The sequence below is a fragment of the Hyla sarda genome, unplaced genomic scaffold (assembly GCF_029499605.1).
Source record: "Hyla sarda isolate aHylSar1 unplaced genomic scaffold, aHylSar1.hap1 scaffold_438, whole genome shotgun sequence".
Taxonomy (NCBI): domain Eukaryota; kingdom Metazoa; phylum Chordata; class Amphibia; order Anura; family Hylidae; genus Hyla; species Hyla sarda.
Genome location: NW_026610452.1, coordinates 32,200 through 57,750, shown reverse-complemented (window position 1 = coordinate 57,750; position 25,551 = coordinate 32,200). Strand labels below are relative to the sequence as shown.

Genomic DNA, 25,551 nt, shown 5'->3' with positions numbered 1-25,551 from the left:
AAGGAGGCATCTGCAGGCAACAAAGGTAGGTGTGTGCTTGTGTGTGTGTTTCCTATGCAGATCCTAAGCCCAGTGTCACATGCAAGTAGGAGGAGTAAGAAGGGTTCCTGGCAAATCCGGGTTATGGATTGCATTTAAAAAGGCCCCGTGGGAGTGCAATGGGCCCCTGTCTTGCTGCTTAGCAATAATGGTATGGGTTTAGGTTCTGCTGTGTGTACTGGTGGTTGACTGCCCCCCAGCCCAGAGTGTGCATGGAAAATTGTCTGGCAGCCTCCCTGACAGCAAGCAGTGATAGTGCCCATGAAGGGCACCTTGTTGGGCCCGCCCCTTTCACGATTATCGCTTCTCGGCCTTTTGGCTAAGATCAAGTGTAGTATCTGTTCTTATCAGTTTAATATCTGATATGTCCCCTATCTGGGGACCATATATTAAATGGATTTTTGAGAACGGGGGCCGATTTCGAAGCTTGCTTCCGTCGCCCTATGCATTGACCCGATATGGCAGTATCTTCGGGTACAGTGCACCACCCCCTTACAGGGTTAAAAAGAAAGATTCCTACTTTCATTGCTACCTGCTTGCTGGCTAGCCAGCTAGCCAGCCCTGTGGGCCTTGCTGCTGCTGCAGCCAAAAAACAAAAGGTGGTGCTGCTGCTGCTGCTTCTGCTGCTTCTGCTTCTGCTTGTGTCTGGCCGCTGTTGGAGCGTCCAGGCACAGGACTTCTGCTGCTGCTGACTAAATGGCCTCCTTAATTGGATCATTTGAGTAGCCAGCACACCTGTGCAGGTAGGGCATGACATGATAGGCAGCTGCCTTGATAGCGGGTGGGTGCTGAATGTTCCTAATTGACAAAATAAGATTAATGCTTATGAAGAAATATAAAATCTCATCCCTTCCCCAATATCGCGCCACACCCCTACCCCTTAATTCCCTGGTTGAACTTGATGGACATATGTCTTTTTTCGACCGTACTAACTATGTAACTATGTAACATAACATGGGGGGGGGGGGGTCTCCTGGCTGTTCACACAGGTGTGTCATTGCTGTACATTGACCATGCATTGCTTCTGTGGTATTGCAAAGGCAAAGACAAATGCTTCCAGCCATCCATTGCACTAATGGATTGGTCATCAGCTGGCTGTCTATGTCCCGCATCAATATAGACCAAAGTACAGAGGGTTAGGCTATGCTATTGTGCACCTACCTGATGCATCAGAAGGTGGGAGGCCCTTGCTAAATTCTGTGCACAGACTTTGAGATCTATACTTTAGACTGTATCTAAACCTGCTCCAACATGGACTGACATTCTGGCCTACTTTCAGCCGATGCGACTTGTCTGTCGCTGAACAGTCGCTTTTTATGTATTCAGCACCTATGTATAATGTTGTAAAAATGCTCTAGAAGCTAAAGTCGCAGAAATGTCACACATATTTGGCCTGCAACTTTCTGTGCGACAAATTCAGACAGGAAAAATCAGTATAAATCCTTAGAAAATTATCCCCCAGTGTCTCCATCTGCTGGCGGTATTGAATAAGCATTGCTGCACTGATGGGGTATGCATTAGACGAAAAAAAAGAAGAAAAAGAAGAATAATACGCCCAGAAAAGAGGCGAAAAGGAGAAAAACGTAAAAAAACGTGAAAAAAAAGTAAGAGGAAGAGAAGGGAAAAAAAGGTGGAAATGGGTTTAAAAGTGATTTCGGCGGAGAAATATATATATATATATATATATATATATATATATATATACGCGCACACACACACATATATATAAACGTATTCTCCGTTGAGATATTGCAGCCGCTGCTGTGTCCAGGCCCAGGAGCCTTAGCACTGTGCTGTGATGTCACTCAATACCACTGACATCACTAGGTGTAAACAACATCTCTCCTTTGCTGTGTATGTGACTATGGAGCTGTTTGGTGATGTCGTCTATTATGGCCTTCATAGAAGCAACAGGAGATTGTTGCATCCATCTAGAACCCTCAGAACTACAGTGCTATGATGTCACTCACTTCCACAGGCCTTGCAGAGTGTAAACAACAACAACCCAGCTTTGTTGTGTATGTAACCATAGGGATTTGTGATGTCACCTAGAACCTTCACAGCAGCGACAGCTTTATGAGGAGCATCAGCACTGCTCTGCCTGAGCAGAACCATCACCGCCATAGGTTGTCAAATAACCCGGGTTTAACCCACACAGGTAAGTCCAATGGGGTGCAGGCATGTCCTCTATGCTTACAGCTTCCCGTGGGTGTTGGTTTGATACCGTTTGGGGACAGCCAAGGAGGCATCTGCAGGCAACAAAGGTAGGTGTGTGCTTGTGTGTGTGTTTCCTATGCAGATCCTAAGCCCAGTGTCACATGCAAGTAGGAGGAGTAAGAAGGGTTCCTGGCAAATCCGGGTTATGGATTGCATTTAAAAAGGCCCCGTGGGAGTGCAATGGGCCCCTGTCTTGCTGCTTAGCAATAATGGTATGGGTTTAGGTTCTGCTGTGTGTACTGGTGGTTGACTGCCCCCCAGCCCAGAGTGTGCATGGAAAATTGTCTGGCAGCCTCCCTGACAGCAAGCAGTGATAGTGCCCATGAAGGGCACCTTGTTGGGCCCGCCCCTTTCACGGTTATCGCTTCTCGGCCTTTTGGCTAAGATCAAGTGTAGTATCTGCATTTGGTCTGGTCGGAAGGTGTCTGTGGTACCCCGCTTCTCGGCCTTGGGGGATTGTCTCTCCTTACGGAGGGACTTCACCCCCTTGCTGCTATTGGGGAGCGGGCTTAGTCCACAGACAACGGGTTGCGATCCCCCTGTCTCTGGGACCTTGTGTCTCAGAAGGCATTTTCGGTACGTTGAGCGTTACCTGTAGCTTCGGAAGCACCTAGGGTACCCCCGACCTCTGCCTTGGGTAAGGGTTCCGCTTTTATAGCGGGATTCCGAGCCCCTGCTGCTATTGGGGAAGGGGCTTAGTCCCTGGGTGTGGAAGATGCCGTTCTCCTGGGCTTTCCCCTCTGGGGAAATGTCGATGCGAAATACCATCCGCATAGAGGTGTCGGAGAGCCATCGTCAGTTGAAGAACCTCCGCTTCATTGCGGAGGTGATTCTTCTTGACTACTTCCGCCTCAATAGGGAGGACATCCTGTGTCTAAATGACCAGGAAAGCCGTGGCCTGTATACCGTCACCTTCACGGCCACGGCGTGTTGCGATAACATCTATGCAACCTTGTCTGGTGCGGACCAGAGGGACGATCGACTCGACGGTCTTTCGTTCCAGTTCCTCTATGGTGAGGAACATATACCGTTGGTGGTGGCTATGCACAGCCCTCATGTGACCACGGAGGATATAGCCACTTTTCTTCGACGATACTGCGAAGAGGTGCGATTCGCAAACAAAATCTTGAACTCCGTGCGGTTCTGGAACGGCAAGAGGAAGTTCTGGGTCAAGCTCCGTAAGGATCCCGGTGGTATTGGGGGTCTTTGCCATCCGCCCCCAAATTTTGCCATCGGGAGAGTTCGGGGCTTCCTGTTCTATCCTCAAATGCCTATGTATTGCCGAAATTGCTTGAGGTTTGGCCACACCCAGGAGACCTGCGGCGCGGAGCGTGTGATTCGCTGCAATAGGTGTGGCCAAGAAGGTCACATAGCCTCAAGATGTAGCCATACGATAAGGTGCAACCTCTGCGGAGAGGAAAATCACGATTTTAATTCCTGTCCCCATAAAGCAAAAACTACGATGGGTGGGTCAAGGCTGGGCCCACCCAAAGAGGGGACAGGACAAAAGACGTCCTTTTTTAAGATGCCCAAACCCCAGATGGCAGGTACTGATGGGTCCAGGCCCAAGACCTCTGGAGCTCCATCGGGGGGCCCACCGGTGGTAGTGCTAGGGGGAGGCCATGGGGATTCCACGAAGCCCGGGCGGGTGATCGAGTTTACTGCCCGGGAAATTGAAAGACGTCGATCGACTTCCTACCTGGCTCAAGAGCCCGCCAAAACTTCTGAAGGGGGCTCACCTGTGGCGGGTGGCAGCCGACGGGCCTCGGTGGGGGCAGAGGTGGACCCAAAATTGCAGCATAAGCCAGGTACTGGCTTGGCCCAGGGTCGCCCTGCTCCGGACGAAGAGGCCCCGGTGAAAGCCCGCCGGAAGGGGAGCCAGGTGGCCAGGTCTGAGCCCGGTCCTGTTACTCCGCCTATACAGGACAGGGCCAAGAAGACAAGTGGCGCCAAACCAGGGTTTGCTGCCCCGCCAGCAGTGGACCCGGTGGGTAAAACTGGCCATCGTCGATCGATGGGGAAGTTGGAGCAACAGTCCTCAGCAACGCTTGCTGGGGAACAAGCGATGAAAACTTCCCAAGGTAGCGGCAAAGGTTCCGGAAAAGAGGCCTCACAGGCCCCTGTGCAGCAGTTCCAGTCGTCAAAAGATGAAAGAAGACGCAGATCCATCAGCCGGGGGCCAGAGATTACATCGAGTGAGAGCAACACAGAGGATATGGACAGCAGTGTGACATTTAAAAGACAAAGAGAAGAAGAAGAGGAAGACATTCAAAGGAAAGCGGCGTGCCGTAGTTCGGACGAGAGCGAGCTCAGGGTCGGGGCATCATCGATCTCAAGCTCCGACCCTCAGAACATCAAGGAGCTGATGACCCCGCAGGCGGGGGATGACGGTACGCAGCTTATTATTGACTTTGATTCTCCAAGCACGGACTCTCCATAAACTATGCCTATCCCTGTAAAAATTGCCTCACTCAATGTGAGGTCCTTAAAGAGCCCTGATCGCAGGGCTGCTTTATTTTCTTATCTAGAGACATGTGACTTTGACCTTTGCCTGCTACAAGAATGTGGAATCCCTAGTAAAATGGACTATAAAGACTTAAAAGAAGACTGGAAGCTGGGCCCATCCATATGGTCCGGTGCAAATGACTGTCGTTCTGTGGGTGTTGGGCTGCTCTGCCGAGGCCAGTCCTTTTCTATTCATACAGTAACTGAGATTGTGCCTGGCAGAGCTCTTTTAATTCATCTATATTTTAATGGACTTTTAATTCGTGTTTTAAATGTGTATGCCCCTCCTGATAAACAGGAGCGGGCAGAACTATTTGAAATTTTACCACTGTTTTGTGTTGGGTCTTCCCCCCTGCTGGTGGGAGGTGATTTTAACTGCATACGTGATGGGGAACACCGGCAGGGTGGGGATATTAATCGTAAAGACCGCACTTCTTACCTGCTTAAAAATTTTATTGATGATTTTAATTTGAAAGATTGCTGGAAGGATCTCTTGCCGGAGGACCCGGGCGCCACATGGTCCAATGGAAGAGTGAGCTCCAGAATCGATTTTATTTTTTCCTCTAGAGCTTTTAAACCCCTGAAATGCACGCTCGAGCAGAATATCTTCTCTGATCATAAGCTCCTCTTGGTGGGCCTGGAGCTAGAGGGGGAGCAAAAAGCAAAAAGGGGCCTCTGGAGATTAAACACCACACTCCTAGAGGACCCTGAGATAAAAGAGGAGTTTGTGCGGACCTACCAATGCTGGCAATCACAAAGAAAACCCCACGAGCCTATGCTGCACTGGTGGGAGGGCACCAAATCTAAAATCAGATTTTTTTTTATCAAAGCAGGTAAGAAGAAGGCAAAAATGGAAAAACAGTGGTTTTATGTTCTTAACATGCGTTTAAATGTACTTTTTAAATTGAAAGAAGCTGGTATGGATGTAGAAAATGATATTTTAAACCTTAAAACTGAAATAAAACATGCCATAGAAAAGAAAGGGAAACAAATCATTTTTAACTCACATGTGCAGCACCTGGAGGAGGGCGAGAAATGTTCCCGTTTCTTTTTTAAAAAAGTGATGAATAGGAGGGATATCATCCAAAACCTTGAGGGTGAATCCACTCCAAAAGGCATGTTAGATGCAGTTTTTAACTTCTACCAGCTTCTTTTTAATAAGAAAGATCTTAATCCATCCTTTTTAGAACATGTTCTTAATTCCCTTGATTTTAAGCTAGATGTTTTAGACCAGGAGGTTTTATCCCGTGATCTTAACTTAGATGAACTTTTATTTGTTTTTAAAAGTTTTTCTAGTGGGAAGGCCCCTGGGGAAGATGGTTTACCCATCGAATTTTATTTAGCTTTTTGGGATATTTTAAAGGATGATATGGTTTTATTGTATAAAGAAACTTTTATTGTTAATGAACTTCCCCCTTCCTGGAGGAGGGGGATTGTATCATTACTTTTTAAAAAGGGTGAAAAGGATATGCTAAAAAATTGGCGCCCCATCACACTTTTAAATGTCGATTATAAAGTTTTAGCCAAGTTATTAGCTGTCCGTTTTAAACCTTTTATTCATAAATTAATTCACCCAAATCAGGTTTGTGGGGTACCTGGAAGGTCTATAGCTGAATCCCTAAATATTTTAAGAGATGTTTTATGGTATTTTAAGGATAGAAATCAAACTGTAGCAATTTTATCCTTAGACTTTGAAAAAGCCTTTGATAGGGTCTCCCATGAATACCTGTTTTTAGTTCTTAAAAAGATGGCAGTGCCTGAAACGATTTTAAGCCGAATCATGCTTTTATACCGATCCTGTTTTAGTCAAGTCTCTGTTAATGGCTTTTTAACCAGCGGTGTTCCTCTTTTATCAGGTGTCAAACAGGGCTGCCCCCTGTCCCCACTCCTTTTTATTTGCACAATCGAACCACTGATGGCCCTCCTCAGAAAAGACCGGGTAGTAAGAGGCGTACCGATACCTGGTGGAGGAGGGACCCATCTAAAGGTGTTGGGGTACATGGATGATGTCACCATACTGTGCCCGGACTCTCCATCCATGAGGGGGGCATTGAGGAACACCAGCTATTTCTGCGAGGTCTCTGGTTTTAAGCTAAACACAGATAAATGTGACTGTTTTTATATTGGCTCCTGGGATTCATCCATCACCCCAGGAGTTACAATGCAACAGGATCAAATTAAAGTTTTAGGTATTGTTTTTAACCAGGTCAATGATGGGAGCCCTAACTGGGATTCAGCTATAGCTAAGATGGAGAAGAAGATTTTAATGTGGAATCTTAGAAACCTTACCATGGAGGGGAAGATTTTAATAATAAAGATGGTTTTACTCCCTATTATGCTATACATTGCCATGGTATTTCCTCCATCTATTTTATACATTAAAAAAGTAACTAGAATTGTTTTTACTTTTTTATGGGGTTCAAAAATGGAGAAATTAAAGCGTGATTTTATGTACAAAAGTAAAGATAATGGCGGGAAAGATGTTCCTAACCTTTTTACTTTCTTTTACATAAAGTATTTCTGTTTCTGTTTTAAAATTATTAAATCCGATGGCATTTTTAGCTGCTTTTTAAGGTACGCTGCGGGCATGGTTTTTAAAAGATGGTTGCGCATCCCTCTGAACGCTCCGGTGCTTCTGTGTCCCCCAAAACATTATGTGGTGTTGGAAAAGACAGTCAGGCTCCTAGGTCTCCAAGATTTGGAGCCTGACATACTGGGGGACCAGAGAAAGGTATCAAAGGTCCTCAGGCGGAGTGAGGTTACCCTGGCAGTTTCCAATTTCACACAGGCAAGATCCAAAAAGGTATGGCGGAACGTGTACGGGAAGTTTCTGGCGAATGTACACAGGGATCTTGCCTGGGCAATCGTCCACCAGTGCCTCCCTACTCGTGAGTTCCAGCACAGGCGAGGACTGGTGGCGAGAGCCAAGTGCCCGAGAGATGGCTGCGGAGTGGACGAAACGGTGCTGCACATATTTTGGAACTGCCCTTTTGCACGGGAGCTTTGGAGGAAGGTAGGCCCACTTTTGAAGTGGGCCTGCGGCCTAAAAGATTTTAATCACGAATGTGTCTTTTACGGTCTTTTTAACTGCCCCAATTTTAAACAGCAGATGATCTGCTGGATGATTATTAATTGTTTTAAAAATGCCATCTGGAAAGTTAGGAACATCTTACTTTTTAAACATGATTTTATTGATGTTAAAAACTGTATAAAGCTGGCCCTGAGTGAGATGTACATCTATTACCTAAGAGACAAGAAACAGTTGGGGGCCAGCGAGGCAGCATCCATGTGGTGTCTGCCTCTATGGAACGAAATAACAATATAATCAGTTTTTATGACATTTGTATAATGTTTTATCCTGCCATTTTTATTTTTTCTCCTTTTATTACTGGTTTTATTATTTGTATTTTAAAACTTTTGTGAACCTTTTATTATTTTGCATTTTAAATTTTGTATGGTTTCTTATTTATTCAATAAAATTTTGTTGAAACCTTATCTGTTCTTATCAGTTTAATATCTGATACGTCCCCTATCTGGGGACCATATATTAAATGGATTTTTGAGAACGGGGGCCGATTTCGAAGCTTGCTTCCGTCGCCCTATGCATTGACCCGATATGGCAGTATCTTCGGGTACAGTGCACCACCCCCTTACAGGGTTAAAAAGAAAGATTCCTACTTTCATTGCTACCTGCTTGCTGGCTAGCCAGCTAGCCAGCCCTGTGGGCCTTGCTGCTGCTGCAGCCAAAAAACAAAAGGTGGTGCTGCTGCTGCTTCTGCTGCTTCTGCTTCTGCTTGTGTCTGGCCGCTGTTGGAGCGTCCAGGCACAGGACTTCTGCTGCTGCTGACTAAATGGCCTCCTTAATTGGATCATTTGAGTAGCCAGCACACCTGTGCAGGTAGGGCATGACATGATAGGCAGCTGCCTTGATAGCGGGTGGGTGCTGAATGTTCCTAATTGACAAAATAAGATTAATGCTTATGAAGAAATATAAAATCTCATCCCTTCCCCAATATCGCGCCACACCCCTACCCCTTAATTCCCTGGTTGAACTTGATGGACATATGTCTTTTTTCGACCGTACTAACTATGTAACTATGTAACATAACATGGGGGGGGGGGGTCTCCTGGCTGTTCACACAGGTGTGTCATTGCTGTACATTGACCATGCATTGCTTCTGTGGTATTGCAAAGGCAAAGACAAATGCTTCCAGCCATCCATTGCACTAATGGATTGGTCATCAGCTGGCTGTCTATGTCCCGCATCAATATAGACCAAAGTACAGAGGGTTAGGCTATGCTATTGTGCACCTACCTGATGCATCAGAAGGTGCGAGGCCCTTGCTAAATTCTGTGCACAGACTTTGAGATCTATACTTTAGACTGTATCTAAACCTGCTCCAACATGGACTGACATTCTGGCCTACTTTCAGCCGATGCGACTTGTCTGTCGCTGAACAGTCGCTTTTTATGTATTCAGCACCTATGTATAATGTTGTAAAAATGCTCTAGAAGCTAAAGTCGCAGAAATGTCACACATATTTGGCCTGCAACTTTCTGTGCGACAAATTCAGACAGGAAAAATCAGTATAAATCCTTAGAAAATTATCCCCCAGTGTCTCCATCTGCTGGCGGTATTGAATAAGCATTGCTGCACTGATGGGGTATGCATTAGACGAAAAAAAAGAAGAAAAAGAAGAATAATACGCCCAGAAAAGAGGCGAAAAGGAGAAAAACGTAAAAAAACGTGAAAAAAAAGTAAGAGGAAGAGAAGGGAAAAAAAGGTGGAAATGGGTTTAAAAGTGATTTCGGCGGAGAAATATATATATATATATATATATATATATATATATATATATATATATATACGCGCACACACACACATATATATAAACGTATTCTCCGTTGAGATATTGCAGCCGCTGCTGTGTCCAGGCCCAGGAGCCTTAGCACTGTGCTGTGATGTCACTCAATACCACTGACATCACTAGGTGTAAACAACATCTCTCCTTTGCTGTGTATGTGACTATGGAGCTGTTTGGTGATGTCGTCTATTATGGCCTTCATAGAAGCAACAGGAGATTGTTGCATCCATCTAGAACCCTCAGAACTACAGTGCTATGATGTCACTCACTTCCACAGGCCTTGCAGAGTGTAAACAACAACAACCCAGCTTTGTTGTGTATGTAACCATAGGGATTTGTGATGTCACCTAGAACCTTCACAGCAGCGACAGCTTTATGAGGAGCATCAGCACTGCTCTGCCTGAGCAGAACCATCACCGCCATAGGTTGTCAAATAACCCGGGTTTAACCCACACAGGTAAGTCCAATGGGGTGCAGGCATGTCCTCTATGCTTACAGCTTCCCGTGGGTGTTGGTTTGATACCGTTTGGGGACAGCCAAGGAGGCATCTGCAGGCAACAAAGGTAGGTGTGTGCTTGTGTGTGTGTTTCCTATGCAGATCCTAAGCCCAGTGTCACATGCAAGTAGGAGGAGTAAGAAGGGTTCCTGGCAAATCCGGGTTATGGATTGCATTTAAAAAGGCCCCGTGGGAGTGCAATGGGCCCCTGTCTTGCTGCTTAGCAATAATGGTATGGGTTTAGGTTCTGCTGTGTGTACTGGTGGTTGACTGCCCCCCAGCCCAGAGTGTGCATGGAAAATTGTCTGGCAGCCTCCCTGACAGCAAGCAGTGATAGTGCCCATGAAGGGCACCTTGTTGGGCCCGCCCCTTTCACGGTTATCGCTTCTCGGCCTTTTGGCTAAGATCAAGTGTAGTATCTGTTCTTATCAGTTTAATATCTGATACGTCCCCTATCTGGGGACCATATATTAAATGGATTTTTGAGAACGGGGGCCGATTTCGAAGCTTGCTTCCGTCGCCCTATGCATTGACCCGATATGGCAGTATCTTCGGGTACAGTGCACCACCCCCTTACAGGGTTAAAAAGAAAGATTCCTACTTTCATTGCTACCTGCTTGCTGGCTAGCCAGCTAGCCAGCCCTGTGGGCCTTGCTGCTGCTGCAGCCAAAAAACAAAAGGTGGTGCTGCTGCTGCTTCTGCTGCTTCTGCTTCTGCTTGTGTCTGGCCGCTGTTGGAGCGTCCAGGCACAGGACTTCTGCTGCTGCTGACTAAATGGCCTCCTTAATTGGATCATTTGAGTAGCCAGCACACCTGTGCAGGTAGGGCATGACATGATAGGCAGCTGCCTTGATAGCGGGTGGGTGCTGAATGTTCCTAATTGACAAAATAAGATTAATGCTTATGAAGAAATATAAAATCTCATCCCTTCCCCAATATCGCGCCACACCCCTACCCCTTAATTCCCTGGTTGAACTTGATGGACATATGTCTTTTTTCGACCGTACTAACTATGTAACTATGTAACATAACATGGGGGGGGGGGGGGGGGTCTCCTGGCTGTTCACACAGGTGTGTCATTGCTGTACATTGACCATGCATTGCTTCTGTGGTATTGCAAAGGCAAAGACAAATGCTTCCAGCCATCCATTGCACTAATGGATTGGTCATCAGCTGGCTGTCTATGTCCCGCATCAATATAGACCAAAGTACAGAGGGTTAGGCTATGCTATTGTGCACCTACCTGATGCATCAGAAGGTGCGAGGCCCTTGCTAAATTCTGTGCACAGACTTTGAGATCTATACTTTAGACTGTATCTAAACCTGCTCCAACATGGACTGACATTCTGGCCTACTTTCAGCCGATGCGACTTGTCTGTCGCTGAACAGTCGCTTTTTATGTATTCAGCACCTATGTATAATGTTGTAAAAATGCTCTAGAAGCTAAAGTCGCAGAAATGTCACACATATTTGGCCTGCAACTTTCTGTGCGACAAATTCAGACAGGAAAAATCAGTATAAATCCTTAGAAAATTATCCCCCAGTGTCTCCATCTGCTGGCGGTATTGAATAAGCATTGCTGCACTGATGGGGTATGCATTAGACGAAAAAAAAGAAGAAAAAGAAGAATAATACGCCCAGAAAAGAGGCGAAAAGGAGAAAAACGTAAAAAAACGTGAAAAAAAAGTAAGAGGAAGAGAAGGGAAAAAAAGGTGGAAATGGGTTTAAAAGTGATTTCGGCGGAGAAATATATATATATATATATATATATATATATATACGCGCACACACACACATATATATAAACGTATTCTCCGTTGAGATATTGCAGCCGCTGCTGTGTCCAGGCCCAGGAGCCTTAGCACTGTGCTGTGATGTCACTCAATACCACTGACATCACTAGGTGTAAACAACATCTCTCCTTTGCTGTGTATGTGACTATGGAGCTGTTTGGTGATGTCGTCTATTATGGCCTTCATAGAAGCAACAGGAGATTGTTGCATCCATCTAGAACCCTCAGAACTACAGTGCTATGATGTCACTCACTTCCACAGGCCTTGCAGAGTGTAAACAACAACAACCCAGCTTTGTTGTGTATGTAACCATAGGGATTTGTGATGTCACCTAGAACCTTCACAGCAGCGACAGCTTTATGAGGAGCATCAGCACTGCTCTGCCTGAGCAGAACCATCACCGCCATAGGTTGTCAAATAACCCGGGTTTAACCCACACAGGTAAGTCCAATGGGGTGCAGGCATGTCCTCTATGCTTACAGCTTCCCGTGGGTGTTGGTTTGATACCGTTTGGGGACAGCCAAGGAGGCATCTGCAGGCAACAAAGGTAGGTGTGTGCTTGTGTGTGTGTTTCCTATGCAGATCCTAAGCCCAGTGTCACATGCAAGTAGGAGGAGTAAGAAGAGTTTCTGGCAAATCCGGGTTATGGATTGCATTTAAAAAGGCCCCGTGGGAGTGCAATGGGCCCCTGTCTTGCTGCTTAGCAATAATGGTATGGGTTTAGGTTCTGCTGTGTGTACTGGTGGTTGACTGCCCCCCAGCCCAGAGTGTGCATGGAAAATTGTCTGGCAGCCTCCCTGACAGCAAGCAGTGATAGTGCCCATGAAGGGCACCTTGTTGGGCCCGCCCCTTTCACGGTTATCGCTTCTCGGCCTTTTGGCTAAGATCAAGTGTAGTATCTGTTCTTATCAGTTTAATATCTGATACGTCCCCTATCTGGGGACCATATATTAAATGGATTTTTGAGAACGGGGGCCGATTTCGAAGCTTGCTTCCGTCGCCCTATGTATTGACCCGATATGGCAGTATCTTCGGGTACAGTGCACCACCCCCTTACAGGGTTAAAAAGAAAGATTCCTACTTTCATTGCTACCTGCTTGCTGGCTAGCCAGCTAGCCAGCCCTGTGGGCCTTGCTGCTGCTGCAGCCAAAAAACAAAAGGTGGTGCTGCTGCTGCTTCTGCTGCTTCTGCTTCTGCTTGTGTCTGGCCGCTGTTGGAGCGTCCAGGCACAGGACTTCTGCTGCTGCTGACTAAATGGCCTCCTTAATTGGATCATTTGAGTAGCCAGCACACCTGTGCAGGTAGGGCATGACATGATAGGCAGCTGCCTTGATAGCGGGTGGGTGCTGAATGTTCCTAATTGACAAAATAAGATTAATGCTTATGAAGAAATATAAAATCTCATCCCTTCCCCAATATCGCGCCACACCCCTACCCCTTAATTCCCTGGTTGAACTTGATGGACATATGTCTTTTTTCGACCGTACTAACTATGTAACTATGTAACATAACATGGGGGGGGGGGGGTCTCCTGGCTGTTCACACAGGTGTGTCATTGCTGTACATTGACCATGCATTGCTTCTGTGGTATTGCAAAGGCAAAGACAAATGCTTCCAGCCATCCATTGCACTAATGGATTGGTCATCAGCTGGCTGTCTATGTCCCGCATCAATATAGACCAAAGTACAGAGGGTTAGGCTATGCTATTGTGCACCTACCTGATGCATCAGAAGGTGCGAGGCCCTTGCTAAATTCTGTGCACAGACTTTGAGATCTATACTTTAGACTGTATCTAAACCTGCTCCAACATGGACTGACATTCTGGCCTACTTTCAGCCGATGCGACTTGTCTGTCGCTGAACAGTCGCTTTTTATGTATTCAGCACCTATGTATAATGTTGTAAAAATGCTCTAGAAGCTAAAGTCGCAGAAATGTCACACATATTTGGCCTGCAACTTTCTGTGCGACAAATTCAGACAGGAAAAATCAGTATAAATCCTTAGAAAATTATCCCCCAGTGTCTCCATCTGCTGGCGGTATTGAATAAGCATTGCTGCACTGATGGGGTATGCATTAGACGAAAAAAAAGAAGAAAAAGAAGAATAATACGCCCAGAAAAGAGGCGAAAAGGAGAAAAACGTAAAAAAACGTGAAAAAAAAGTAAGAGGAAGAGAAGGGAAAAAAAGGTGGAAATGGGTTTAAAAGTGATTTCGGCGGAGAAATATATATATATATATATATATATATATATATATATATATATACGCGCACACACACACATATATATAAACGTATTCTCCGTTGAGATATTGCAGCCGCTGCTGTGTCCAGGCCCAGGAGCCTTAGCACTGTGCTGTGATGTCACTCAATACCACTGACATCACTAGGTGTAAACAACATCTCTCCTTTGCTGTGTATGTGACTATGGAGCTGTTTGGTGATGTCGTCTATTATGGCCTTCATAGAAGCAACAGGAGATTGTTGCATCCATCTAGAACCCTCAGAACTACAGTGCTATGATGTCACTCACTTCCACAGGCCTTGCAGAGTGTAAACAACAACAACCCAGCTTTGTTGTGTATGTAACCATAGGGATTTGTGATGTCACCTAGAACCTTCACAGCAGCGACAGCTTTATGAGGAGCATCAGCACTGCTCTGCCTGAGCAGAACCATCACCGCCATAGGTTGTCAAATAACCCGGGTTTAACCCACACAGGTAAGTCCAATGGGGTGCAGGCATGTCCTCTATGCTTACAGCTTCCCGTGGGTGTTGGTTTGATACCGTTTGGGGACAGCCAAGGAGGCATCTGCAGGCAACAAAGGTAGGTGTGTGCTTGTGTGTGTGTTTCCTATGCAGATCCTAAGCCCAGTGTCACATGCAAGTAGGAGGAGTAAGAAGGGTTCCTGGCAAATCCGGGTTATGGATTGCATTTAAAAAGGCCCCGTGGGAGTGCAATGGGCCCCTGTCTTGCTGCTTAGCAATAATGGTATGGGTTTAGGTTCTGCTGTGTGTACTGGTGGTTGACTGCCCCCCAGCCCAGAGTGTGCATGGAAAATTGTCTGGCAGCCTCCCTGACAGCAAGCAGTGATAGTGCCCATGAAGGGCACCTTGTTGGGCCCGCCCCTTTCACGGTTATCGCTTCTCGGCCTTTTGGCTAAGATCAAGTGTAGTATCTGTTCTTATCAGTTTAATATCTGATACGTCCCCTATCTGGGGACCATATATTAAATGGATTTTTGAGAACGGGGGCCGATTTCGAAGCTTGCTTCCGTCGCCCTATGCATTGACCCGATATGGCAGTATCTTCGGGTACAGTGCACCACCCCCTTACAGGGTTAAAAAGAAAGATTCCTACTTTCATTGCTACCTGCTTGCTGGCTAGCCAGCTAGCCAGCCCTGTGGGCCTTGCTGCTGCTGCAGCCAAAAAACAAAAGGTGGTGCTGCTGCTGCTTCTGCTGCTTCTGCTTCTGCTTGTGTCTGGCCGCTGTTGGAGCGTCCAGGCACAGGACTTCTGCTGCTGCTGACTAAATGGCCTCCTTAATTGGATCATTTGAGTAGCCAGCACACCTGTGCAGGTAGGGCATGACATGATAGGCAGCTGCCTTGATAGCGGGTGGGTGCTGAATGTTCCTAATTGACAAAATAAGATTAATGCTTATGAAGAAATATAAAATCTCATCCCTTCCCCAATATCGCGCCACACCCCTACCCCTTAATTCCCTGGTTGAACTTGATGGACATATGTCTTTTTTCGACCGTACTAACTATGTAACTATGTAACATAACATGGGGGGGGGGGGGGGGGTCTCCTGGCTGTTCACACAGGTGTGTCATTGCTGTACATTGACCATGCATTGCTTCTGTGGTATTGCAAAGGCAAAGACAAATGCTTCCAGCCATCCATTGCACTAATGGATTGGTCATCAGCTGGCTGTCTATGTCCCGCATCAATATAGACCAAAGTACAGAGGGTTAGGCTATGCTATTGTGCACCTACCTGATGCATCAGAAGGTGCGAGGCCCTTGCTAAATTCTGTGCACAGACTTTGAGATCTATACTTTAGACTGTATCTAAACCTGCTCCAACATGGACTGACATTCTGGCCTACTTTCAGCCGATGCGACTTGTCTGTCGCTGAACAGTCGCTTTTTATGTATTCAGCACCTATGTATAATGTTGTAAAAATGCTCTAGAAGCTAAAGTCGCAGAAATGTCACACATATTTGGCCTGCAACTTTCTGTGCGACAAATTCAGACAGGAAAAATCAGTATAAATCCTTAGAAAATTATCCCCCAGTGTCTCCATCTGCTGGCGGTATTGAATAAGCATTGCTGCACTGATGGGGTATGCATTAGACGAAAAAAAAGAAGAAAAAGAAGAATAATACGCCCAGAAAAGAGGCGAAAAGGAGAAAAATGTAAAAAAAAACGTGAAAAAAAAGTAAGAGGAAGAGAAGGGAAAAAAAGGTGGAAATGGGTTTAAAAGTGATTTCGGCGGAGAAATATATATATATATATATATATATATATATATATATATATATATACGCGCACACACACACATATATATAAACGTATTCTCCGTTGAGATATTGCAGCCGCTGCTGTGTCCAGGCCCAGGAGCCTTAGCACTGTGCTGTGATGTCACTCAATACCACTGACATCACTAGGTGTAAACAACATCTCTCCTTTGCTGTGTATGTGACTATGGAGCTGTTTGGTGATGTCGTCTATTATGGCCTTCATAGAAGCAACAGGAGATTGTTGCATCCATCTAGAACCCTCAGAACTACAGTGCTATGATGTCACTCACTTCCACAGGCCTTGCAGAGTGTAAACAACAACAACCCAGCTTTGTTGTGTATGTAACCATAGGGATTTGTGATGTCACCTAGAACCTTCACAGCAGCGACAGCTTTATGAGGAGCATCAGCACTGCTCTGCCTGAGCAGAACCATCACCGCCATAGGTTGTCAAATAACCCGGGTTTAACCCACACAGGTAAGTCCAATGGGGTGCAGGCATGTCCTCTATGCTTACAGCTTCCCGTGGGTGTTGGTTTGATACCGTTTGGGGACAGCCAAGGAGGCATCTGCAGGCAACAAAGGTAGGTGTGTGCTTGTGTGTGTGTTTCCTATGCAGATCCTAAGCCCAGTGTCACATGCAAGTAGGAGGAGTAAGAAGGGTTCCTGGCAAATCCGGGTTATGGATTGCATTTAAAAAGGCCCCGTGGGAGTGCAATGGGCCCCTGTCTTGCTGCTTAGCAATAATGGTATGGGTTTAGGTTCTGCTGTGTGTACTGGTGGTTGACTGCCCCCCAGCCCAGAGTGTGCATGGAAAATTGTCTGGCAGCCTCCCTGACAGCAAGCAGTGATAGTGCCCATGAAGGGCACCTTGTTGGGCCCGCCCCTTTCACGGTTATCGCTTCTCGGCCTTTTGGCTAAGATCAAGTGTAGTATCTGTTCTTATCAGTTTAATATCTGATACGTCCCCTATCTGGGGACCATATATTAAATGGATTTTTGAGAACGGGGGCCGATTTCGAAGCTTGCTTCCGTCGCCCTATGCATTGACCCGATATGGCAGTATCTTCGGGTACAGTGCACCACCCCCTTACAGGGTTAAAAAGAAAGATTCCTACTTTCATTGCTACCTGCTTGCTGGCTAGCCAGCTAGCCAGCCCTGTGGGCCTTGCTGCTGCTGCAGCCAAAAAACAAAAGGTGGTGCTGCTGCTGCTTCTGCTGCTTCTGCTTCTGCTTGTGTCTGGCCGCTGTTGGAGCGTCCAGGCACAGGACTTCTGCTGCTGCTGACTAAATGGCCTCCTTAATTGGATCATTTGAGTAGCCAGCACACCTGTGCAGGTAGGGCATGACATGATAGGCAGCTGCCTTGATAGCGGGTGGGTGCTGAATGTTCCTAATTGACAAAATAAGATTAATGCTTATGAAGAAATATAAAATCTCATCCCTTCCCCAATATCGCGCCACACCCCTACCCCTTAATTCCCTGGTTGAACTTGATGGACATATGTCTTTTTTCGACCGTACTAACTATGTAACTATGTAACATAACATGGGGGGGGGGGGGGGGGTCTCCTGGCTGTTCACACAGGTGTGTCATTGCTGTACATTGACCATGCATTGCTTCTGTGGTATTGCAAAGGCAAAGACAAATGCTTCCAGCCATCCATTGCACTAATGGATTGGTCATCAGCTGGCTGTCTATGTCCCGCATCAATATAGACCAAAGTACAGAGGGTTAGGCTATGCTATTGTGCACCTACCTGATGCATCAGAAGGTGCGAGGCCCTTGCTAAATTCTGTGCACAGACTTTGAGATCTATACTTTAGACTGTATCTAAACCTGCTCCAACATGGACTGACATTCTGGCCTACTTTCAGCCGATGCGACTTGTCTGTCGCTGAACAGTCGCTTTTTATGTATTCAGCACCTATGTATAATGTTGTAAAAATGCTCTAGAAGCTAAAGTCGCAGAAATGTCACACATATTTGGCCTGCAACTTTCTGTGCGACAAATTCAGACAGGAAAAATCAGTATAAATCCTTAGAAAATTATCCCCCAGTGTCTCCATCTGCTGGCGGTATTGAATAAGCATTGCTGCACTGATGGGGTATGCATTAGACGAAAAAAAAGAAGAAAAAGAAGAATAATACGCCCAGAAAAGAGGCGAAAAGGAGAAAAACGTAAAAAAACGTGAAAAAAAAGTAAGAGGAAGAGAAGGGAAAAAAAGGTGGAAATGGGTTTAAAAGTGATTTCGGCGGAGAAATATATATATATATATATATATATATATATATATATATATATATATATACGCGCACACACACACATATATATAAACGTATTCTCCGTTGAGATATTGCAGCCGCTGCTGTGTCCAGGCCCAGGAGCCTTAGCACTGTGCTGTGATGTCACTCAATACCACTGACATCACTAGGTGTAAACAACATCTCTCCTTTGCTGTGTATGTGACTATGGAGCTGTTTGGTGATGTCGTCTATTATGGCCTTCATAGAAGCAACAGGAGATTGTTGCATCCATCTAGAACCCTCAGAACTACAGTGCTATGATGTCACTCACTTCCACAGGCCTTGCAGAGTGTAAACAACAACAACCCAGCTTTGTTGTGTATGTAACCATAGGGATTTGTGATGTCACCTAGAACCTTCACAGCAGCGACAGCTTTATGAGGAGCATCAGCACTGCTCTGCCTGAGCAGAACCATCACCGCCATAGGTTGTCAAATAACCCGGGTTTAACCCACACAGGTAAGTCCAATGGGGTGCAGGCATGTCCTCTATGCTTACAGCTTCCCGTGGGTGTTGGTTTGATACCGTTTGGGGACAGCCAAGGAGGCATCTGCAGGCAACAAAGGTAGGTGTGTGCTTGTGTGTGTGTTTCCTATGCAGATCCTAAGCCCAGTGTCACATGCAAGTAGGAGGAGTAAGAAGGGTTCCTGGCAAATCCGGGTTATGGATTGCATTTAAAAAGGCCCCGTGGGAGTGCAATGGGCCCCTGTCTTGCTGCTTAGCAATAATGGTATGGGTTTAGGTTCTGCTGTGTGTACTGGTGGTTGACTGCCCCCCAGCCCAGAGTGTGCATGGAAAATTGTCTGGCAGCCTCCCTGACAGCAAGCAGTGATAGTGCCCATGAAGGGCACCTTGTTGGGCCCGCCCCTTTCACGGTTATCGCTTCTCGGCCTTTTGGCTAAGATCAAGTGTAGTATCTGTTCTTATCAGTTTAATATCTGATACGTCCCCTATCTGGGGACCATATATTAAATGGATTTTTGAGAACGGGGGCCGATTTCGAAGCTTGCTTCCGTCGCCCTATGCATTGACTCGATATGGCAGTATCTTCGGGTACAGTGCACCACCCCCTTACAGGGTTAAAAAGAAAGATTCCTACTTTCATTGCTACCTGCTTGCTGGCTAGCCAGCTAGCCAGCCCTGTGGGCCTTGCTGCTGCTGCAGCCAAAAAACAAAAGGTGGTGCTGCTCCTGCTTCTGCTGCTTCTGCTTCTGCTTGTGTCTGGCCGCTGTTGGAGCGTCCAGGCACAGGACTTCTGCTGCTGCTGACTAAATGGCCTCCTTAATTGGATCATTTGAGTAGCCAGCACACCTGTGCAGGTAGGGCATGACATGATAGGCAGCTGCCTTGATAGCGGGTGGGTGCTGAATGTTCCTAATTGACAAAATAAGATTAATGCTTATGAAGAAATATAAAATCTCATCCCTTCCCCAATATCGCGCCACACCCCTACCCCTTAATTCCCTGGTTGAACTTGATGGACATATGTCTTTTTTCGACCGTACTAACTATGTAACTATGTAACATAACATGGGGGGGGGGGGGGGGGTCTCCTGGCTGTTCACACAGGTGTGTCATTGCTGTACATTGACCATGCATTGCTTCTGTGGTATTGCAAAGGCAAAGACAAATGCTTCCAACCATCCATTGCACTAATGGATTGGTCATCAGCTGGCTGTCTATGTCCCGCATCAATATAGACCAAAGTACAGAGGGTTAGGCTATGCTATTGTGCACCTACCTGATGCATCAGAAGGTGCGAGGCCCTTGCTAAATTCTGTGCACAGACTTTGAGATCTATACTTTAGACTGTATCTAAACCTGCTCCAACATGGACTGACATTCTGGCCTACTTTCAGCCGATGCGACTTGTCTGTCGCTGAACAGTCGCTTTTTATGTATTCAGCACCTATGTATAATGTTGTAAAAATGCTCTAGAAGCTAAAGTCGCAGAAATGTCACACATATTTGGCCTGCAACTTTCTGTGCGACAAATTCAGACAGGAAAAATCAGTATAAATCCTTAGAAAATTATCCCCCAGTGTCTCCATCTGCTGGCGGTATTGAATAAGCATTGCTGCACTGATGGGGTATGCATTAGACGAAAAAAAAGAAGAAAAAGAAGAATAATACGCCCAGAAAAGAGGCGAAAAGGAGAAAAACGTAAAAAAACGTGAAAAAAAAGTAAGAGGAAGAGAAGGGAAAAAAAGGTGGAAATGGGTTTAAAAGTGATTTCGGCGGAGAAATATATATATATATATATATATATATATATATATATATATATATATACGCGCACACACACACATATATATAAACGTATTCTCCGTTGAGATATTGCAGCCGCTGCTGTGTCCAGGCCCAGGAGCCTTAGCACTGTGCTGTGATGTCACTCAATACCACTGACATCACTAGGTGTAAACAACATCTCTCCTTTGCTGTGTATGTGACTATGGAGCTGTTTGGTGATGTCGTCTATTATGGCCTTCATAGAAGCAACAGGAGATTGTTGCATCCATCTAGAACCCTCAGAACTACAGTGCTATGATGTCACTCACTTCCACAGGCCTTGCAGAGTGTAAACAACAACAACCCAGCTTTGTTGTGTATGTAACCATAGGGATTTGTGATGTCACCTAGAACCTTCACAGCAGCGACAGCTTTATGAGGAGCATCAGCACTGCTCTGCCTGAGCAGAACCATCACCGCCATAGGTTGTCAAATAACCCGGGTTTAACCCACACAGGTAAGTCCAATGGGGTGCAGGCATGTCCTCTATGCTTACAGCTTCCCGTGGGTGTTGGTTTGATACCGTTTGGGGACAGCCAAGGAGGCATCTGCAGGCAACAAAGGTAGGTGTGTGCTTGTGTGTGTGTTTCCTATGCAGATCCTAAGCCCAGTGTCACATGCAAGTAGGAGGAGTAAGAAGGGTTCCTGGCAAATCCGGGTTATGGATTGCATTTAAAAAGGCCCCGTGGGAGTGCAATGGGCCCCTGTCTTGCTGCTTAGCAATAATGGTATGGGTTTAGGTTCTGCTGTGTGTACTGGTGGTTGACTGCCCCCCAGCCCAGAGTGTGCATGGAAAATTGTCTGGCAGCCTCCCTGACAGCAAGCAGTGATAGTGCCCATGAAGGGCACCTTGTTGGGCCCGCCCCTTTCACGGTTATCGCTTCTCGGCCTTTTGGCTAAGATCAAGTGTATTATCTGTTCTTATCAGTTTAATATCTGATACGTCCCCTATCTGGGGACCATATATTAAATGGATTTTTGAGAACGGGGGCCGATTTCGAAGCTTGCTTCCGTCGCCCTATGCATTGACCCGATATGGCAGTATCTTCGGGTACAGTGCACCACCCCCTTACAGGGTTAAAAAGAAAGATTCCTACTTTCATTGCTACCTGCTTGCTGGCTAGCCAGCTAGCCAGCCCTGTGGGCCTTGCTGCTGCTGCAGCCAAAAAACAAAAGGTGGTGCTGCTGCTGCTTCTGCTGCTTCTGCTTCTGCTTGTGTCTGGCCGCTGTTGGAGCGTCCAGGCACAGGACTTCTGCTGCTGCTGACTAAATGGCCTCCTTAATTGGATCATTTGAGTAGCCAGCACACCTGTGCAGGTAGGGCATGACATGATAGGCAGCTGCCTTGATAGCGGGTGGGTGCTGAATGTTCCTAATTGACAAAATAAGATTAATGCTTATGAAGAAATATAAAATCTCATCCCTTCCCCAATATCGCGCCACACCCCTACCCCTTAATTCCCTGGTTGAACTTGATGGACATATGTCTTTTTTCGACCGTACTAACTATGTAACTATGTAACATAACATGGGGGGGGGGGGGGGGGGTCTCCTGGCTGTTCACACAGGTGTGTCATTGCTGTACATTGACCATGCATTGCTTCTGTGGTATTGCAAAGGCAAAGACAAATGCTTCCAGCCATCCATTGCACTAATGGATTGGTCATCAGCTGGCTGTCTATGTCCCGCATCAATATAGACCAAAGTACAGAGGGTTAGGCTATGCTATTGTGCACCTACCTGATGCATCAGAAGGTGCGAGGCCCTTGCTAAATTCTGTGCACAGACTTTGAGATCTATACTTTAGACTGTATCTAAACCTGCTCCAACATGGACTGACATTCTGGCCTACTTTCAGCCGATGCGACTTGTCTGTCGCTGAACAGTCGCTTTTTATGTATTCAGCACCTATGTATAATGTTGTAAAAATGCTCTAGAAGCTAAAGTCGCAGAAATGTCACACATATTTGGCCTGCAACTTTCTGTGCGACAAATTCAGACAGGAAAAATCAGTATAAATCCTTAGAAAATTATCCCCCAGTGTCTCCATCTGCTGGCGGTATTGAATAAGCATTGCTGCACTGATGGGGTATGCATTAGACGAAAAAAAAGAAGAAAAAGAAGAATAATACGCCCAGAAAAGAGGCGAAAAGGAGAAAAACGTAAAAAAACGTGAAAAAAAAGTAAGAGGAAGAGAAGGGAAAAAAAGGTGGAAATGGGTTTAAAAGTGATTTCGGCGGAGAAATATATATATATATATATATATATATATATATATATATACGCGCACACACACACATATATATAAACGTATTCTCCGTTGAGATATTGCAGCCGCTGCTGTGTCCAGGCCCAGGAGCCTTAGCACTGTGCTGTGATGTCACTCAATACCACTGACATCACTAGGTGTAAACAACATCTCTCCTTTGCTGTGTATGTGACTATGGAGCTGTTTGGTGATGTCGTCTATTATGGCCTTCATAGAAGCAACAGGAGATTGTTGCATCCATCTAGAACCCTCAGAACTACAGTGCTATGATGTCACTCACTTCCACAGGCCTTGCAGAGTGTAAACAACAACAACCCAGCTTTGCTGTGTATGTAACCATAGGGATTTGTGATGTCACCTAGAACCTTCACAGCAGCGACAGCTTTATGAGGAGCATCAGCACTGCTCTGCCTGAGCAGAACCATCACCGCCATAGGTTGTCAAATAACCCGGGTTTAACCCACACAGGTAAGTCCAATGGGGTGCAGGCATGTCCTCTATGCTTACAGCTTCCCGTGGGTGTTGGTTTGATACCGTTTGGGGACAGCCAAGGAGGCATCTGCAGGCAACAAAGGTAGGTGTGTGCTTGTGTGTGTGTTTCCTATGCAGATCCTAAGCCCAGTGTCACATGCAAGTAGGAGGAGTAAGAAGGGTTCCTGGCAAATCCGGGTTATGGATTGCATTTAAAAAGGCCCCGTGGGAGTGCAATGGGCCCCTGTCTTGCTGCTTAGCAATAATGGTATGGGTTTAGGTTCTGCTGTGTGTACTGGTGGTTGACTGCCCCCCAGCCCAGAGTGTGCATGGAAAATTGTCTGGCAGCCTCCCTGACAGCAAGCAGTGATAGTGCCCATGAAGGGCACCTTGTTGGGCCCGCCCCTTTCACGGTTATCGCTTCTCGGCCTTTTGGCTAAGATCAAGTGTAGTATCTGTTCTTATCAGTTTAATATCTGATACGTCCCCTATCTGGGGACCATATATTAAATGGATTTTTGAGAACGGGGGCCGATTTCGAAGCTTGCTTCCGTCGCCCTATGCATTGACCCGATATGGCAGTATCTTCGGGTACAGTGCACCACCCCCTTACAGGGTTAAAAAGAAAGATTCCTACTTTCATTGCTACCTGCTTGCTGGCTAGCCAGCTAGCCAGCCCTGTGGGCCTTGCTGCTGCTGCAGCCAAAAAACAAAAGGTGGTGCTGCTGCTGCTTCTGCTGCTTCTGCTTCTGCTTGTGTCTGGCCGCTGTTGGAGCGTCCAGGCACAGGACTTCTGCTGCTGCTGACTAAATGGCCTCCTTAATTGGATCATTTGAGTAGCCAGCACACCTGTGCAGGTAGGGCATGACATGATAGGCAGCTGCCTTGATAGCGGGTGGGTGCTGAATGTTCCTAATTGACAAAATAAGATTAATGCTTATGAAGAAATATAAAATCTCATCCCTTCCCCAATATCGCGCCACACCCCTACCCCTTAATTCCCTGGTTGAACTTGATGGACATATGTCTTTTTTCGACCGTACTAACTATGTAACTATGTAACATAACATGGGGGGGGGGGGGGGGGGTCTCCTGGCTGTTCACACAGGTGTGTCATTGCTGTACATTGACCATGCATTGCTTCTGTGGTATTGCAAAGGCAAAGACAAATGCTTCCAGCCATCCATTGCACTAATGGATTGGTCATCAGCTGGCTGTCTATGTCCCGCATCAATATAGACCAAAGTACAGAGGGTTAGGCTATGCTATTGTGCACCTACCTGATGCATCAGAAGGTGCGAGGCCCTTGCTAAATTCTGTGCACAGACTTTGAGATCTATACTTTAGACTGTATCTAAACCTGCTCCAACATGGACTGACATTCTGGCCTACTTTCAGCCGATGCGACTTGTCTGTCGCTGAACAGTCGCTTTTTATGTATTCAGCACCTATGTATAATGTTGTAAAAATGCTCTAGAAGCTAAAGTCGCAGAAATGTCACACATATTTGGCCTGCAACTTTCTGTGCGACAAATTCAGACAGGAAAAATCAGTATAAATCCTTAGAAAATTATCCCCCAGTGTCTCCATCTGCTGGCGGTATTGAATAAGCATTGCTGCACTGATGGGGTATGCATTAGACGAAAAAAAAGAAGAAAAAGAAGAATAATACGCCCAGAAAAGAGGCGAAAAGGAGAAAAACGTAAAAAAATGTGAAAAAAAAGTAAGAGGAAGAGAAGGGAAAAAAAGGTGGAAATGGGTTTAAAAGTG

At 46.1% G+C, this 25,551-nt stretch overlaps 9 non-coding genes and 1 pseudogene across 9 annotated transcripts; all 10 read left to right on the top strand.

The window, feature by feature from the left end:
* The first annotated feature begins 338 nt into the window (after nucleotides 1-338).
* On the top strand, nucleotides 339-529 carry LOC130334646 (U2 spliceosomal RNA). Its single transcript, XR_008876415.1, has one exon. It is a non-coding gene; the product is annotated as a U2 spliceosomal RNA (small nuclear RNA).
* A 2,087-nt stretch (nucleotides 530-2,616) lies between these two features.
* Nucleotides 2,617-2,834, top strand: LOC130334599 (U2 spliceosomal RNA; annotated as a pseudogene).
* Nucleotides 2,835-8,223: 5,389 nt separating this feature from the next.
* Nucleotides 8,224-8,409, top strand: LOC130334586 (U2 spliceosomal RNA). The gene has a single exon (XR_008876370.1). It is a non-coding gene; the product is annotated as a U2 spliceosomal RNA (small nuclear RNA).
* A 2,093-nt stretch (nucleotides 8,410-10,502) lies between these two features.
* LOC130334614 (U2 spliceosomal RNA) lies at nucleotides 10,503-10,693 on the top strand. The gene has a single exon (XR_008876386.1). It is a non-coding gene; the product is annotated as a U2 spliceosomal RNA (small nuclear RNA).
* A 2,082-nt stretch (nucleotides 10,694-12,775) lies between these two features.
* Nucleotides 12,776-12,966, top strand: LOC130334575 (U2 spliceosomal RNA). Its single transcript, XR_008876360.1, has one exon. It is a non-coding gene; the product is annotated as a U2 spliceosomal RNA (small nuclear RNA).
* Nucleotides 12,967-15,054: 2,088 nt separating this feature from the next.
* Nucleotides 15,055-15,245, top strand: LOC130334613 (U2 spliceosomal RNA). The gene has a single exon (XR_008876385.1). It is a non-coding gene; the product is annotated as a U2 spliceosomal RNA (small nuclear RNA).
* Nucleotides 15,246-17,341: 2,096 nt separating this feature from the next.
* Nucleotides 17,342-17,532, top strand: LOC130334612 (U2 spliceosomal RNA). The gene has a single exon (XR_008876384.1). It is a non-coding gene; the product is annotated as a U2 spliceosomal RNA (small nuclear RNA).
* A 2,098-nt stretch (nucleotides 17,533-19,630) lies between these two features.
* On the top strand, nucleotides 19,631-19,821 carry LOC130334579 (U2 spliceosomal RNA). The gene has a single exon (XR_008876363.1). It is a non-coding gene; the product is annotated as a U2 spliceosomal RNA (small nuclear RNA).
* A 2,096-nt stretch (nucleotides 19,822-21,917) lies between these two features.
* LOC130334581 (U2 spliceosomal RNA) lies at nucleotides 21,918-22,108 on the top strand. Its single transcript, XR_008876365.1, has one exon. It is a non-coding gene; the product is annotated as a U2 spliceosomal RNA (small nuclear RNA).
* A 2,089-nt stretch (nucleotides 22,109-24,197) lies between these two features.
* LOC130334610 (U2 spliceosomal RNA) lies at nucleotides 24,198-24,388 on the top strand. The gene has a single exon (XR_008876383.1). It is a non-coding gene; the product is annotated as a U2 spliceosomal RNA (small nuclear RNA).
* The last annotated feature ends 1,163 nt before the right edge of the window (nucleotides 24,389-25,551 follow it).